The sequence below is a fragment of the Salminus brasiliensis genome, chromosome 23, assembly GCF_030463535.1.
Source record: "Salminus brasiliensis chromosome 23, fSalBra1.hap2, whole genome shotgun sequence".
Taxonomy (NCBI): domain Eukaryota; kingdom Metazoa; phylum Chordata; class Actinopteri; order Characiformes; family Bryconidae; genus Salminus; species Salminus brasiliensis.
The window spans coordinates 5,115,189-5,134,145 of NC_132900.1; the positions used below are offsets into that span (position 1 = coordinate 5,115,189).

Consider the following 18,957-nt stretch of genomic DNA (forward strand, 5'->3'; position numbering starts at 1 on the left):
GAAGGACAAGAAAATCCGAGGAGCTTTAGGGGGGCTGTTACCGCAAAGGCTCTTTCTCTTTAATAACTGCTTCCACTTCCTCTGACTCAATAGAGATGATTTCAAGCATGTTCAACAGACTGGATCTCGCGTCACTGCCTCATTGCAGCCAAAATGTCCAAAGGTTTCTAGATACATGCGTGTCCAGAGTTTTTTCTGAACTCAGGGGCACAGATAGAGAGACTACACTTCTGAGAACCACCACTCCAACTCATCCCAAAGGAACTGGATGGAGCTCCATCACTCCTGAAAAGTTCTGGGTCAAGTTACTCCATGTTTTTCCCCCACATGCGTCTCACACACAACTGTGGACCACCATGCAGCCACAGAAACCTTTACATTTCAATAATGGCAATAAACTAATTAGCACATGTACATTAACAGTAATCTATACGTCTGAGCTCGGCTCCTCCCGGTGAGAGATACTACCCGCACGATTCAACCCACACCCAGCTGGTTGTTTACCCACTATGATTGTGGTGCTGCAAATGAAACCCCATGGATCATGCAGGACCTCTACTTGCAGCCTCCTGTTATACATGTATCATATGTCACCTTTTTCCTCTCTGAATTTTGGGTTCGTTGCTTGGTCCAGATCAAGGGAACCCAACTATAAGTATAAACACACCCTCAGAGCAAAGGCCTTGGTCCATTTGCACATGTGCATGTGGTACTCAGATCCAGTATAGAGAAAGTAGTGTCCCACAGACTCCCACGTAGCCTGTTCTGCATTCAGAACCAGCTAATGTAGCTGAACATCCCATTCATTTTACATGCAGGGTAATGGACCTAATAGTACGGGACAAGACGTAACCTCAGCTCAGTGTGGAACCATGCTGTGTGGATAAATCATGCATATAGCCGAAGAGTTGGGAATCCCTTGAGTTTTGAAATGAGAATACTTCAGGGGACAAAGAGAGGAAGAATAATTCAGAAGACGGTAGAAGCGAGCAAACTGAACTCACTATGAACTCCTGATCAGACTAATGTGGTATAATAATACATTAGACAACATGTTTAATTCATGATGACATTTCTCCCCAATTTAAAACTTTCCCATTCCCACCCCCACACGATGCTGACAGCGCTGGGAGGACTACATGTGCTTCCTTTGGGTCACATACGGCGTCTTCTGTACTTTTTTTAATTACAGCTAATGCAGCTGCAACTTCCTTGGAGGACAACAATAACGGACATTTCTGTCATGTCATGTAATGTGATCGCAGTGGTAAGAGGGAGGGTGAGCCATCTTTCTCACAACAAGGCCAATTATGCTGTCTGGGACTGACCTCCAGCCATGGTGCAATCCTGCAATCTCCTGATGGGAGGGCCAAAGCTTGGACAGCTGCCTCCAAACCATGTCAAGAATGTTACATAATCTCTAATAGGCTACTATGGGGATCGTGGTGCAGCAGCGAGCTCACGTACATAACGATATAATGTCTGTAATTGTTCACTACCTTGTTGAATTCTGTTCCCGGCATCACTTTACCTGGATGCTGCATTATAGATGCCTCTAAGTTGAATGTACTGAATGACTGTCTATTCAATGTAACCATGCACCTAACCCTAACCTTACACTCGAATGAACCCTAAAACCTAACCTTACCTAACACTGACCCTCTCCTAAATCTTAAATCTAACCCTAAAAGGGTGATTTTAAGGTTAGACAGTTATTTGCATTCAACTCAATTTATTTTAATAGACATTCAGTTGAATGTCAGGGATGGATCTATGAGGCATCCACAATGGACCATCCAAGTAAAGTGATACCCTGCTCCCTATGATGGTGCTCCATACAGTGACCTGGATTTTTACATGTGTGGGATAGTTAATAGGGCACAGCTCGAGCCATGATTTGACACTGGTCAGCTGATAGCTAACATTCCAACACCCTCATTAGTAGGCCTGTCACAATAACTACGCCCAAAAGAGTCCAAGTACACTTGGTCCCACAGCTCCGAAGCCAAATGGGCGAGGCAAGCCCTTTAATGCGAACAAGGTATGTAAACCTTTTAATTATTTTGTTTTGGTTTTAAATATGTAGGATATTTTAACATTTTTATGTACCAATTATGATGTTTGCGTATGACGTTCTTAATAACTATAGTTCATTATAATAATTAAGTTAAAAATTAAAGTTTTTAAAAGGGAGTAATTGCATTATATCAATGTTATAAAATGGTCTTAAATGGACAATTTTATTGTTTATTGTAAGAAATAAAACTATTGCTGAATATAGTTATTATAACTATATTGTAACTATATTCCATCTCAGCCTTGTTCACGTGTCTTCAAGTCTGTGCAACCCTCTACCACCCCGTCACCTCCCTTTTTACTCTGTCCTCTATCTATCCTGGCACCACATAATATCAGAGGTGTGACTGTCTTCCTACCACAAAGCAGAAGCCACCCAAACATCAGCCCCCCCTCCTACAGTCTTCTCCCAAATGATCATCATAAGCTGAAGGCATGGTCCGAACTAGCAAAGTTAAAGTTGCGAGGATGCTCCAGACAAGTTTGATACAGCTGGAGATCTGTGCCAGGCCACAAGAATGATTGGTTCAGACCGAGCTGCCGCTGCCATCCAGTTATCCACAGTCTCACTGTGGATTGCCCATTGAGAATCTCTAGAGGTCAGACTCCTTCCATAACTGTCACGCCCCCTGAAAGGGAGGCTTTGGGTTTAAGGAGAGAAAATTAGACCCAACTGGCCTAAAGATATTTGAGCAATGCTAGTGGGAGACAAAGAGCGGAGATAGAAGAGCATGGTTTAATGAACGCTGACATTTCTATGTAACGTTTGCCCCTCAGGCGTTTCACAGCTAAGTCTGAAAAACAATTACAAAATCTGGAGAGTTTTTACCCTTGAGATCACAATTTAGCATTCAGTGGTGAAGCCTCGGCAGCTGCAGGGATTCTGAAGGGTGAACATATGGGAATAGTGTTGAAAGTGAATGCCGGAGTGTTGACTAGTGTATGCTGGAGATTTTTTCCCTAAGCATTAAAATTCGATTTTTTTTTCCTTACCACATCGTGCAGATCTGACAGGGTGCGGATTATCAAAGACGAGAGCCCATGCTGTTTACAAAGCAGCTCTTACTGTTTATGTTTTCTGTCAAACTTCTGATATATAAAATAAACTGAGTTGATTTCGTCTGGATAAAAATCTGGAATCAAGGGTATTAAAAAGAGTTGATACAGCTTTTGTTTGAGTAACAGTCTCTGCTGTCCAGGGAAGAAGGCTTTCTACTAGATTTTGGAGGAGCATTGCTATGAGGATTTGATTGCATTCAGCGACAAGAGCTCTTGTAAGTGAGGTCAGGAATTTGGTTATTCCCAACTCCCCCAACTCATCCCAAAAGTATTGAATGAAGCACCATCCATCACTCCAGCTCAATGCTAGGGGCTTTATACCCCGCTTATACCCCACTAGGCCCACTCCTGGCATTAGGCAGCATGGTGCCAATAGGTTCATGTTTATCTGCTTCAGAGAGTCCTATTCTATTGGCAGTAAGTCTCTACAATGCCGAGACAAGCTGTGCATGTTTGTTTCTGTATCAGCAATTGGTGCAACTTGAAGTAGCCGAATGCATTCATTAGAAGGGGTGTCCACAAACATTTGGACATAGTGTATACAATTTGCCCATTACCCGAAAATATAACCAAACAGTCTATGCGTTTGATGTCTGAAATTTGCTTCCTTGGTTTTGAGCATAGCTAACATAGCTAATAAGTACTGAAAGCTACTAGCCATCAGGTTAGCATCACACAAACTGTCTGCCTAGCCATTATACACTATCTTTAAACCACGTTAATTTGTTAAGTAATCTTTAAAAGACTCTTATATGGTTTATATGGTTTCAGTACGGTTAACTCAAGAAACACTGTGGAGCAGTGGTGGCTTAGCAGTTAGAGCGCCGGGCTATCAATAACAGGGTTGTGGGTTCGATTCCCGGGCTCGGCAAGCTGCCACTGTTGGACCCCTGAGCAAGGCCCTTTACCCTCTCTGCTCCCCGGGCGCTGGAGTTGGCTGCCCACCGCTCTGGGTGTGTGTGTGTACTCACTATCACTATGGGTTAAATGTGTAGGAGACATTTTGCTGTACAGTAACAAATACGTGCACCTTTACCTTTAGCTAATAGGTTTGCGGTGAGGGAAAGTGTAATTTATCACTGAAAAAACACAATTAAGCTTCAGGTTAAGAGCAGAAGACGTGAGATAGGTGATATTTAAGAATTAGCAAGGAAGATAAATGATCTGAGGGCAGTGATTTTTCGAGGAATACTTCATGCAAAAATGCTAACACTTCTAATGATGAATGAGCGCTAGTAAGCTATGGAAATTAACTTTCCATCGGTTTTATTAATGGGTGGGCAACCTAGCCAACTAGTGTTGTAGTATCTGAGATAAATTCTAGTGCTCATGGTCTGGTCAGGGTCTGAAAAAGTATTTTTTCTCCGGATAAACAGTAGGAATGGTGGAAAATAGGCCAAATTATGTTTAGTGAAAAACTGTGGTAATCTTTAATTAAACACATTCACAGCTATCCATTCTATTGATGAACATCAGCTCTGCTGGAACTACAGGCAGAAAGATCCAATGCTTCTGGGACTCGTTAATCATTTTTCAATTAGTTTGTTGCCATATGACCGCCCACCAAAATATCACACCAATTAATACATTATTAACTGTCATCTGTTGTTCATTTGATGAATGTGAACCACAATAAATTCACCTACAAAACATTACTGAACAGAAAGACAAGAAGATATTCTTCTTACTTAGTTGCTTTTGGATTGGCTGATTCTGGCTATCATTTAAGATCCAAGATTCAAGATCAAGAGTACACTGTACAATGAAATTCTTACTTTGCAGTTCCTCCATTTACTGACATATTCTTATAAATATCAATATCAAAAAGAGAGAAACAAAATAAGCATATATATACAGTAAAGTACACTAAAATAAAGCGAGTAGAGTTGAATATGCATGTGCAAGTACAAAAGTAGCAGCAATATATAGAAATTTGCTCTGCTTCTGTGCTGTAAGCTCAATGAAGGTGGTCTAAGACATGGTATTGGCACCATGCCTAATGCCAGGCGTGGGCTAGATGGGTATAAAGTCCCCAGCCTTCAGCTGAGGTGCAGTGTTCTCTGGAATGATGGTACTTTTGGGATGCCTTGGGGGCCAATCCTGACCTCTGACCTCGGATTTTTGTCGCTGAACGCAATCAAATCCTCACAGCAATGCTCACAGCAAAATCTAGTAGAAAGCCTTCTTTCCTGGACAGCACAGACTCTTTTTTAAACACCCTTGATTTTGGAAGAAACCAAGAATGAGCAGGTGTCCCAATACTTTAGTCCATATAGTGTAGATTAAAGCCACCATACTTTGTTTTCACAGTTTTCATGAGACAAAAAAGGTACAGGTACATGATTACGGAATTAAAGATCTGTTGGCCGTTCACGTCCCGTTAAATGGGACTTTCAAAGCCCCATTTAAGACCTGAGTGTGTGAACGATGCAATTACCGGTAATAGTTTCCCCCGATAATGTCCAGGGTTTTAAAAGCGTAAGCGGCTGCTGTAACTTCTGCTATACACCAGAGATCAGGAAGGTGCCACAGAGTACATACTGCTGTATTTTCCACTGAGGAAAAAGCTCCACTTTTGAGTATTTTATCCATGATCCTACAGGAAGTATAAGTGTGTAGCCTCGGGTGGAGTAGCTAAGAGTGAGCCGTTTGCTGAGACTCACTGGGAGGCTAAAGCAGTTTCGAGAGCTAGGACAACCTCTCTTTGTCTGAGGATCTGTGTCAGGCTTACTGCCCCTGGGACCTGACCGTGTCCTGAGCTGATGAAGCCTTCTTTCTCACTTTCTCACTCACAGCTCCACTGTGCTTCATCTGCCACATGACAAGGGTTCGGGTGATAAAACTATGCAGTTGTGGACAACGAAGACAGTGACTGATGCCGGATCACTCTCCAGTTACACTCATGACCTTTTTCCTTGGTAACTGATGGGTTTAGCATATCTCGGGGAGTCCCACAGGGTTCTATTCTGGGGCCTATAAAAGTGTTAGTGTTAATTACAACAGTATTGTAGTTATGACAGTGACTACAATTGTGAGCTTCCACATAGGATCTAAGGGGGCACGGGACACCTCACTCATGTAGTTGAATTTATTTGATATTTAATGAACATGGTCTAACAAAGCCCAAATTACACAGCCATCACACATCCTTTGGTCCTTCGGTGTCTCCATTGTGATCAGCAGAGAGAAGACTGACCTTGAATCTTGAACTACACTGTGTGTGTGCATCAGCTGACAAAGATCTGAGATCAAGGACCAGATTTTGTTGAAGAACAAGGTCACTGCACAGTAAATGTCTAGAACTATTGGTTCGCTGTGCCACCATTGAGTCTTCTTCATTTAATAAAGGAAAGCCAGGTACTCCCGTTAGTCTAATACGTTGGCTGTAATTTTCCATGGAAAGAACATAGAGACTAGTTGACCACTGAAGTGCTAACTGGCATTAGCCAATCAGCTGTAATAAAGGCTGTTATGCTGTTGTCCATTTTGCTATTATTTCCCTATAGAAACTTTTATGAGAACTGCTGCTTTATTCATGTGTAAGTAGGTTTACATCTTTAATGTTGAGCAACTTGGTCTACTGTCTCGTTTAATGGTATTGAGCTAATCGTAAAAGCACATTGCTTCATCAGTCCACCTGTCCCTGCTGTCTTCTGTCATATTGTTTAGCTGCAGGTCAGTCATATGACCATATTCTTTTTTTCTTTTCATGCAATAATTAGAAATTTGCTAAAGAATTTGCCGTTTCCATTTGAGTCACTTTTATTTGATTAGTCTAAATAAACAGAAAAACATCTGCGGATGCTATATTCAGTGATGCTATAGAGGAACCTCTTCATGGACGGTTCTTTAATCCATTGAATCCCTAGCTTTATTTTAGTTTTTAATCTAAATGCAGAAACTATTGTAAATTAGTTGGTGCACATTTGGTTTGGCAAAATCTCGTGGTGTCCCACAGGGGTCTATTTTAGGACCTATAAAACTGATGTTAAATACGACAGCAATGCTGCTTTGAGAGTGAAGCGCTGTAGTGTGGGCTCACGTAATGTGTTTAAAGCCCCTGTCGACTCATTTCCATAATTCTCTTCTAAATATTATCTATAGTTGTTGTGTTGAATTTACTCTGAACTAGCAGAGATAAGAAATGGTGTTGTCCTTTTCTGATTAATGGTGCAGAGCTTACAGGAGGCCGAATGAAACTGCACTGTTTTAAGGTAGAATTTCAGATTCATGCCGTGAGATAAGCTCACTGCAAAGTTTTCGTGTTGTTTTTAATTATTTATTTTTTAATATTTCAAAACATTTCATATCAGCCAGATCCAGTGAAGATGTGAATTATGAAGTGTTCCCATGCAAAAAAAGAGAAAAAGGTTCCAGCTAAAAAATACCTCCAGCTTCATGCTGCAATCTTGTCAGCAAAGTTAGTTAGCATTTAAGATTGACTTTGTTGTCTTTTGCAACACCGGCACTGCTACTGACTGGGGTGGGATGGGGATGGGGGTGTTGTTGACGTTGACATTTGCCACGTTGCCATTCAGTTGATCAGGATTTAGGGGGTTAAAAAAACATTTATGTGAATGTAAATGAGTGAAGCTCCACAAGCAATGCTAAGATGCTAGGAAGAGCCCTTAAACTGAGAACCGTTTAAAAGTCTTTAAACATTTAAAAGTTCAACTTCAGCATCACAAATCTCTTTCAAATGTGTATTTCAGGAAACCAAAGACAGTTCAGCTATGGCATCACTTTTAGGAACCCTGTATGGACGCTTTTGTGTGGATTGTAGTGAACGAACACTAGAAAGTCCTACCTAGCGTTAACTCATTACGCATAACTTCACAATGCTGGCTGTTTCTTATGAGCTTTCATATGCCATCATGAGGGTGAAGTATTGCATTCATCCAAAAGAAACCAATGTTTTTGAGTAACAAAGATTGGCTGTGTTTTATGTCATGCCTACCCAATTGGCGAAATGGACTACAGGAGTCTTGGCATGCAGCCGACCCATCCTCTTCTGTTCCAGGAATCCAATTCTGGCTCAAAACATCTAAAAAAAAAAGTTTCTCCAGACATTTCACTATTAATCAATATGAACTTCCATTTTCTGGCACCCTTACAGAATCCAGCAGATAGCCAAGTTGTCCGGCGAATCCTATTTTTCTTCTCATTACAGCACTGGCTGATTTCAAGATCTACTGCTGCTCTAAAGAAGCTCTGAGGCACGATGGGCGGCCATGAAATCGATGTTCAACTCTCGAGATTTTCTGTGTCTGAATAAAAGCTCATCTCTCAGCAGAACTTCTCTCCGGCAATCCAAGTGAAAAACACATCGACTATAAAGACACGCGGGCAAAGTTTAAGAGGCTCGAAGAGTCCTACTGACAGTCTGACAGTTTCACAGCAAAAGCAGCTGGAACACTTCTACCACTAGCACTTGAAGAAGAATGTCTTGCTGAAGGTGCTGCATGTATTCAGCAGGGTTCGTAGTCCAGCTAGAGATGCATTGGAGTCTTGCATCATTTCCTAAGTGTCCACACTGTTTTCTCGGATAAATTCCCTCCCATCATTTTAGGAAATTTATGACGTGCAGTGAACTGATGTGAAACTCTTTGGGCGGCTTCCAGCTGAAAACATGCCAGCTTACACACTCACCAATACAATCACTGTATGGGAAACACTGCACTAATACTGGGTAGGGCCTCGCTTTGCTCTCCAAACAGCCTCAATTCTCCATGGCATGGCTTCCGCAAGATGTTGGAAACATTCCTTTGAGATTCTGCTCCATGTTGACATGATTGCATCACACAGTTCCTGCGTGTTCCTCAGGAGAACTTTTAATGCTGCTAATCTCTCGTAATCTATCACATTTCAAAGGTAGTGTTTGGATGCATGCACAGCTGGCCCAAGGCATACTCAAATTACACGGCTGCTTAGGGCCCCAGGACCACCAGGGGGCCTCCAAGAGCACCAAGATATCATGATAAAAAATATATTATATTTTCAATTTTAATTTATTTTTATAGTTGGTACACCAATACTAGGTCAATCAGTTCCTGCTGTTAGCTGCTGCCACTGTTGGGCAATTGCAGATATGCACCGCCTGGGTGGTTGATAAAGGCCATGGCGCTTCAGCGTATTGCACAATATCTCTACCTGTCTCTCTCAGCAAATCGCTCTAAGAAATTAATAAAAAAAAAAGTGTAGCCTATAAAATGATGAAGAGGTGCAGAGGTGGTGGTATGGGGGGGCTCTAAATGAAAATCTGCTTAGGGCCCAATAAAGGATGCTGAACGTTGCTGTTGCTGTTAGAAGACTGGTGTGAACTGTGGTCATGAAGGGATGCACATGGTCAGCGACAACACTCATGTAAATAGTCTGTCAACATGTCAACACCGCTACCGCAGCGACTGCTGCCCTCGGCTAGCACTGTTATTGTGGCGCTAGCATCGCTTGTGCGGCGTTAGCATCATAGCATTGTGGTGCTAGCAACTCTATCGTTGTGTTAGCATTGCAACCACAACAGCCACTGGCCTTGCCCAGTAACCCATAAATACTGCGGTGACTGCTGACCTTGACCAGCATTAAAGTTACAAGCCATGTTGATGAGGTCCTGGACCCTCCAGATCTAAAAAACGAGTAAATATGAGGTCTACATCTGAAGGCTCTGAGGGCAAGCTTGAGTCCTTTACCAGGCCGGGTCACATGAAATGCTACAGGAAACATAATCACGGTCATTTTATGTCGCAGAACCTTTTCCAAAATAAAGAGCAGATATTTTGTTCCCAAACTCCCCATTGTTGAAATGCCACTAATGATTCTATGCAGCCAATGGTGGTCCGGCAAAACTAGACTTGCTACTAGCCAATTATTAGAGATACCATTTTATTTTTAGCCGACCCATCACTTCAATGTTGTTGTCTTTGTTCGTAGAACCCTCTTTCTCTACCCGAAAAAGTCATGTTTCATGCACGGGCCAGCAGCTGGTCCAACTCAACATGGACGATTAGGTTTAGAGTGTAAGCAGTCGATTACAGGCCTAAGATGAAGAGCCCCATCTTGTATTAATGAGCTGACAGAGCCTGTGAATGGACCCCTGTCTGAGACCCCTTTGTTCTCCCCCATCGCTCTCTGCACCGCGTCTGCCCGTGCCGCGCTCAGAGAAGAACTGAGATCTGAATGGACACACGTATTCAATGGCTGAACAAGAGAGAGAAAGAGAGAGAGAGAGAGAGAGAGAGAGAGAGAGAGTGAGAGAGAGAGAGAGTGAGAGAGAGAGAGAGAGTGAGAGAGAGAGCACGAGGGATTCATTTTACCCCCACCCACCCCATCTGACTCTCCCTCCTGCTGAGAGGCGGGCTGGTAATCAGGCAGGGGAAGTAACGGAGGGTTTAGTGTCTAGCGTCTTAGTCAGCCTTTAGAGTGCAGCAGTAATAAGAGACTGCGCTGCAGAAGGCTTTTACTTATTCATCCGTCTGTTTGCTGGTTCATGCAGGATTGGTCTGTACTCAGGCGCCATAATGCATGTATACACAGAGAACTGTGCAAAGGGCCTCAGAAATCTGAATATTAGAATAAATACAAATCAAAATGACATTTATTTGTTGCTACCATACAAATCTATATCTATACATTTCCATATGTGTGTGTCTAAATGTTTGTGGACGCCCCATCTAATGAATGCATTCAGCAACTTCACGTTGCACCCATTGCTGATACATATATGTAAATGCACAAATACACACATAGACATTGAACACAGCTTCAGTCTAGCCCTGTAGAGAAGTGCTGCCAATACAATAGGACTCTCTGGAGCAGAAAAATATGAGCCTATTGGCACCATGCTGCCTAATGCCAGGCGTGGGTGAGTAGAGGGGTATAAAGACCCCCAGCATTGAGCTGTGGAGCAGTGGAGAACTGTTTTCACTGAAGTGATGGATGGTGGTGCTCCATTCAGTGCTTTTAGGAATAAGGTGGGGAGTTGGGGATGAGCTGGGGTGGTGATTGTCATCCAACACTATGAGCTCAGTAATGCTCTTGTCGCTGAATGCAATCAAATGCTCACAGCAGTGCTTATTTTAAATCTAGTAGAAATTCCTCTTCCCTGGACAGTAGAGACAGTACTCTTAATTTTGGAAGAAACAGTAAAAGGGCAATTGTCCCAATACTTCTGTCCCAAAGTGTGTATCAATTTTCGTCACTTTCTGAATCTGGCAATTGTTCTTTCCATTGTGTTCAAATTTCACAATGAAAGGACCAATAGAAATGCTCCAAAATGACTTGAAATGAAATCTTTTTCCATTGACTTCCATTGAAAGTTACGAAGGTTTTTCCCTTGTCCTGTATCAGAAGTTGACATGATTGTGTGTACAGTTAGCCATCGGTATTATATTTATGCACATTCAGACCCTCTCTATAGATCGTTATGGCAGAGTGCAGTCTTCTGTGCAGTGTTCACTTTTCTAAATATCACATCATGTCTCTGAGTGGGTCCCGGGAGTCCAAAATGAAATAAACAATAACCACCACCTCCTCCTCCTCCCCCTCCTCCTCTTCGCCTTTAGCCATGGCTGTGATATTAGATGAAAATATATTGCGTATGTGTCGAGTATGTGAATTTTTTTCCGAAGCTTATTGCTTGGAGGCCTTTGTCTGACTGTGTCCATCTTCGGGCTGACAAAGGGAGCTGCAGGAGGACAGGGGGTGGGGGGGAGGGTCAGATGGCAGAGGTCTGGCACATGGTTCTGACGAATGGTGGCGGCAGGTGCCTCGCATCTCAACGAGCGTTGCATGATTAGCATCACAAAACACACGAGAATTAATCTCCATGTCGAGTCACAGCCAATGGGAAGGGGCCATCCTGCTAATATAGTATCTGGTTCTTTTATGTGACATTTCCAGTGTCATGCTGATGAAAAATCTCCTAAAATATCAAATATAATACATCAAACACTGAAAAATAAAGCCTACCAAGTGCACCAGGACTATAGGACAAGCCCTTTTATTTGGATAGAACCTGTATATCATGTGCCCCAGGTTCTTTAAACCTTAAAAAAGGGTCATTAAGGTCATTACCACTGACCTTAGCACTGAGAAACAATATTCTCTCACTTTAGAAATACATCCAAGGTCTACAGTGTTCTCTCATTGGCTGAAAGTGAGAAACTCTTGCCTGGTTTTGGTCTCCTCGCGCCTGGATTACAGTAATGCTCTTTTCTCCGGCCTACCGAAGAGCTCTATTTCCAGCTTGCAGAGGGTGCAGAATGCTGCGGTGAGAATCCTGACACGCACAAAAATGAGGGATCATATTACACCTATCCTCCAACACCAGTTACCAGTATCATCAGCCACAACATTATAACCATCTGCCAAGACTCTGCAGCTCTAAGTCGTCAAGCCTTGACCTTCACAAGACTTCTGAAGGTGTCCTTTTGGTATCTGGCACCAAGACTAATGTTAGCACCAGATCCTAGCACCAAGTCCTGTAAGTTGTGAGGTGGGGCCTCCCTGAGCATCAGTGAGCCTTAGGCCCATGACCCTGTCACTGGTTCACTGGTTTTCCTTCCTTGGAGCACTTTTGGTAGGTGCTGACCACTGCATTCTGGGAATATCACACAAGACCTGCCTGATGTTTTGGAGATGTTCTGACCCAGTCATCTAGCCTTCACTGCTTCAGGAACAACACAACAACTTTAACTGACTGTTCACTTGCTGACTAATGTGTAGATACCGGTTTTAATTAATGCTGTCTCACAAAAAACTTAAATCTCCATTTTCACTTTTTGACATAATTTGAATCTGGTGGTTGTTCTTTACATTGTGTCACAATTTCATGATGGACCAATGGAAATGCTCCAAAATTACTTGGAATAAAATATCTTTCCATTGACTTCCATTGAAAGTTAAGAAGGTTTTTTCCTTCTCCTGTAAACTTGCTATTTTGGATATAGCACCTATTTTGGAGAATGTTTTTGTGTAATAGTGACACCTGAGGCACCTAGCAGGTCAACAGGTTCCTCCAATATGTTCAGAAACAGTACATTTATCATTATCGTGTGGAATTGTTCAGCTTGTCGTCATTAAAACAATTTTAAAAATCCTTGAAATGCTTCACCAGTCACATACTGTGAAATACTGTGATGCTGAAAATACTAGGATTTTATCAGTACTGCCCAGCCCTACCAAACCAGCCCATGACCCCACCTCCTTTCTCGTTCAGATTAATTCCTTTAGACAATTTCTGTGTTTTCAGGGGCGTCCTTAGACCCAATTTATTGGGGGCACGTGCCCCAGTAAAATATTGTTGTAGTCCCTGCCTTAAGAAGCCAATTGTATCCATGCAATTAACCATGCAAATTCACTACAGGCACTACATTTCCCATAGTGCCCCAGTGTCTGTCCGTAGAAGCCAGTGTATTTTAAAAAAGTCAGCCATGAAACAGACAAAGTAATGATAACTCATAGCTGTATGTTTTGTTTAAGGCCACTTTTAACTGACCAACAATTCCTATTAGACCACTGGAGCAAAGCCATTAGTTAAACTAGCGCTAGCAAAGCCATCAGTTACATTAGCATAGGCTTTATTTACGCTAGCTAGCAGCACAAGCATTGATAACACAAGCCTGCAGAATGAGCGGCGTGATATCGGCAGTATAACAGTAAAGTAAACTACTCCTCATAGAAGCCTGGGTTATCCAGCTAACATGAACAACTGGACCCCTCGAAATTCTGTAGTCTAGAAACGCCCCTGGCTGTGATAATATAACTTATTTCATTCCTGTGGGATTGGATTGATATACACAACACATCCCCGTTCTCTCTGTACTGTACAGAACCCACTTTCAATTTGGGGTTTTTCATTATACTGTCAGTTTTAAGTGACCATATAATCTATTATAAATTCTGGCCTTCCACTGGTGAGTTAGGCCTCACTGTCATTTCACGCTATTCCCGCAGGTTCCTGTAATGTAGGCCTTTAAGCTTTTTCATTGTCTATTTATTCCTCAAGCCCCAAAGCTTTTTTTTTGTTGGCCTAGCTGATGGCATTTCTCTAAGGGTTCATCTGTTAAGGCTTTCAAAACAGCCAAATCAATCGCATTAATGAGATCATTATTCGCCCGCTTTAATTGCTATTGGGGATGAGAAAAAAAGGAGGACAGATAAGAAATTGCTTCATCCTCGAAATTTCATTTGGTTTCAATGAATACTTAATTGGAAAGTGTGTAACAGCTGTGACACTGCAAATCCATTTCACAGACGCAGTGTGTCCTAGAAAGACGAGCAGTGCGAGCGATAAGGTGTGTATGTTTAGACATAGAGACCTGCTAGGTCATTTTAGGGTTTCCACACCACTGGTCCCCATTAAGGCACCATGATCTGTTTATTTGTGTCTGCTGTAGGGGCCCAAGCACTTTTTAGCATTATTAAAGTACTAAAGTATGGCCTATAGGGTCGAAAGATTGCAGATTTAGGCCGAGAAAAGGCTGAAAGGAATATCTGTGTTGTTTTGCAAATGGAAGTTTAATTCTTCAGCCTCTCCATAGCGCGATATAGCTCTATATGTAATACTCAGCCCACATGCTCATGTGGAGCTCACATGGGTGGAAGGTAGGCTAGGTGGGTTCCAGGTAGGGTTTGTACATACACTGTTGTATATACAGGCTTCCCAAATGGTCCCCATTGTTACAGCCCACCATAAGGTCACATGGGTCCCATCTAGGCCCCATGTGGCATGTACAACCCAGATGGGGCCCATGTTTAACCCCACCCGACCCCATCACTGACCCTGGTGGGCACCCATACGTGGGGTCAACATGGAAATATTATCAAATTGTTTAATTGCATCATATGTTTTGTAACATCCTGGCTAACGTACGCTATCTGGACAAAAGTATTGGGACATGCTCATTCATCTTGCTTCTTGGTAAATCAAGTACTTAAAAAAAACGCTGATCCTGTTTTTGTTGGAGTAACTGTCTCTACTGTCCATGGAAGAAGGCTTTCTGCTAGATTTTGGAGGAGCATTGCTGTGAGGATTCAATTGCATTCAGCATCAAGAGAGCGTTAGTGAGGTCAGGATGTTGGATGATTGCCACCCACCTCATTCCCAACTCCCCAAGTCATCCCAAAACATGTTAAATGGAGCACCATCCATCATTCCAGAGTGCACAGTTTTCTACAGGCAGTACGTATGTAGCTGAATGCCTTTATTAGAAGGGCTGTCCACAGCGCACAGCTAAAGAAGCACATGATTGGTAAAGCGACTATGCTTGGGATACGGTAGAAATTGTGTGAACTGGATTTTTGGTTAACTACTCCTTCAAAAAGCTGCTCTATAAATAGCATTGGCTGTTATTAGGTTACAGTTTCTCCAGCATGCGCTGCCACTGAAAGGTCATCTGATTTCAGACCTCTAGCTTTTCACAAATCGAAAGGACAGATCTGGTGGTTATGTAAGACTTTGAACTACTTTAGACTAAAATAGGTATCTGTGGCAGTGCGGGCCACTTCCACTGCGCATCATCTACACACACTCCACCATCAGATTCAGGACTTCCGTTTCCGAACCGTTCTAATTCTAATTAAGGTACACATAAAAGGAGACTGACCTGTGCACGACATACACACTGTTAAAATAATGGTTCCTATATAGTACTTGGACATATGGTTCTAGGAATATCCTTTTACTGGTTCTTAAAAATGCAAAACACGTTCTGCACAAACCAGCATAGGCTCCACAAGACCTTTGAAGGTGTCTCAGGGTATCTTGTGGCACCAAGACAATTAGCAGCAAGCTGTAAGGTGTGAGGTGCGGCCTCCATAGATCGCACTAATGAGCCTTAGGCCTATGGCCCTGTGGCTGGTTCACTGGATGTCCTTCCTTGGAGCACTTTTGGTAGGTACTGATCACTGCATACCAGGAACATCTCAAAAGATCTGCCTGATGTTTTTGGAGGTGCAATTACTTTCTTGACAAAGTGGCTCAGATTCCTACGCTTGCTTCCAACACGTCACCTTCACCTTTACACTATAATGTCGATCCCACCCATATTGGGACCAGCTAATCAATATCATTCACTTAACATTTGTTGATGAGCTCCTTCCTTAAAGCCACACTCCCACCCCTCTACTGAGACACCCACAAGACACTTGTCTTTGGGGCAGTGGTGGCTAAGCGGTTAGAGCACTGGGATATTGATAACAGGGTTGTGGGTTCAATTCCCAGGCTTGGCAAGCTGCCACTGTTGGGCCCTTGAGCAAGGCCCTTTACCCACTCTGCTCCCCGGGCGCTGGAGTTGGCTGCCCACCGCTCTGGGAATGTGTGTGTACTCACTGCCCCTAGTTCACTAGTGTGTGTGAGTGTGTGTTCACTACCACAGATGGGTTAAATGTGGAGGACACATTTCGCTGTACAGTGACAAATACCTGCTTACCTTTTTTTACCAATGAGAGCAGTGGCCATTAACATGCATACACTATCTGTCCAAATATTTACGGACACCAATTCTAATCAGATTCTCAATGCAATGCTCTAGCATCTTGCAGAAAGTCTTCTTCCCACAATAAAGGTTTTTTTTATATCCTTGAATTCGGAAGAAACAGTGAATGAGTGTCCCAATACTTTTGTCTTTATAGTTAATATGTATTTGAGAGTGATGAAAATATGCATTAAAAGAATTTCTAGCAGACATACTCAAGTGCTCTATGTGCAAGACCTTCTATGATTCAATGTTATTTACAGTACATTACAGGCTACCGGCCTTATGAACTGACATCTGGCAACCAATTGCTATTCAGCTTGCCGCTCTCTAGTCACAATCCATAGTAACATCTACAATGCCATTGATCTGCTTCATTCCTAGGTTCTAATTGGTCCATCTGAATTTTAAACAAGTACTCCAGCCCTCGTTAGCGAGCCGCTTCCCCCTGGATTATGGTCAACGTCGGGTTTTCAGAGACCAGGCTTGAAGTGGCTGGAGGACCAACAGCACCCTCTTCCCTTTCGCGTACATGAACACGTCCCACGTGGCTATGATTTATTAATGCCTCCTCGAGCGCGGCTGGAGCACGGCATGGGCTCCCATGGCTGCCCCTTACATCGTTATTTATCCCCCACTGCTTCGGGCCGCGTATTGACCCACGTTCTCCTTTCTTTACAATGAGTGGCCAACGAGCACAGTGCTAATGAAGACTTGGCTAGACAAGCCAGGCTTACACAGCTTACACTCTTAACGAGAAACATGCCAGATAGAGTTTCAGAACCAAGACTGAAGAACCCCTTACAGCGTAGGACGACTTAAAGAACCTCCCAGGGCATGGCTCCTAAGATGTGGTTCTAGGAATGAAATAAGTAAGTAATGGGACTTTAAAGAACTATACATAGGAAGGCTTTCTAGAGAACCAACATGGTCCTTAAGAACCCTTTTAGACTCCAGTGCAATTCACAGTATGCTCTTTGCTACAATAAAGGTGGCAAAAGGGTTCTTGTGGATGGAGAGGGAAGAGAACCACATTTAGTTCCCTCTCAACCTTTTAACAGATGGTGCTTTAGAGAATTGTTGTTGTAATTAAGACACATCATTAACGTTTATGGGGATCTCCAGCCTAATGTAGGTTCTAGGAAGTTCTAGGAAGAACCCTTAAACTGGTACAGAGCCTCAAAAAGCATTCTTAAAATGCTCTTAAGGTTCATATTTACAAATCTCCTCGCTTTAAAGAACCTTGTGCTTGTACAAATCAAGGTTCCTTAAAGGTTCCTGACTTGGATGTATGGTTCCAGGACAATCCTATAATCGGTATGAAGTTCGTACACATTGTGGAGGTTACTTTACTCACAAAAAGTCCATTAGAAGGTTCTTTGGAGAACCAAACATGGATCTACTTCCCCATATGTCCGCAAGAACCCCTTCTGACTCTATGGAGTAATCTACATTACACTCTTTACTACAATTACGGTGCCAAAAGGGGCAGGAGAACCTCATTTAGTGAGGTTAAAAAGACTTGAAGGAACATTGAAGGAATGTAGGTTCTTAGTTCTAGGAAAACTGGTATAAAGACTTTTTGGTATTTTGTGATGGTTCCTAAAAGATTTAAAAGGTTCTTCGTAGTTACATATAGTTTCCCATAAGGGAACCGAAAAAAAGTAATTGCTTTAAAGAACCCTTTTCGGCACCTTGACTTGGCTGTACGGTTCTAGGACAAACCTATAATTGATATAAAGTGCTTATATATTGTGATGGTTCCTTAAACTTCAAAAACAAAGTTCTTCCTTCAAACATCTCAATTACAAACTAGTCCAGTAGAAGGTTCTTTGGAGAACCAAACATAGATCTTCTATACAATCTGCCCATGAGAACCCTTTTCAGCAGTTTTGTGCTATACTGCAATCTAAATCTGCTTCAAAATAGCAAGTGTTCTTTATGCGATACCACAGAAGAACCACAAAGAACCACAACTGGTTCTCTAGTGTACAAAGAAAGGATGGTTCTTTGTGTAAAAGAACCCTTTTAAAGTTTAAGGGGGTATGTATATAATGTTAGGAATAACACGAGCAGTGGTGAAGAGCCTTTCCATTATCTGAAGAATCAATTTTTCAAAAAATGGTTCTTCAGGAAATGAAAATGGTTCTTCTGTTCTTAAAGAACCCTCAGTGGCTGAAAGTACTGAGGATTCAGGTGCTTCCTGGTCCACATGGTTCTCATCCACCTCCCATCAGCACAAAGACACTCAAGCTTTGTTACACAACCAACTGCACGATTCTCCACAACTTGAGGACTGAAGGTTCTACAAAGGTTCCACTTCATGCAATTGTGCTAAACATGGCCATGC

General features: G+C 42.5%; 1 protein-coding gene across 1 annotated transcript in view; it reads right to left on the minus strand.

Annotated features, from left to right (window-relative positions):
* The window catches only part of cntnap2b (contactin associated protein 2b), a 66,537-nt gene that overhangs the window by 46,956 nt on the left and 624 nt on the right, over nt 1-18,957 (minus strand). The window lies entirely within an intron of this gene.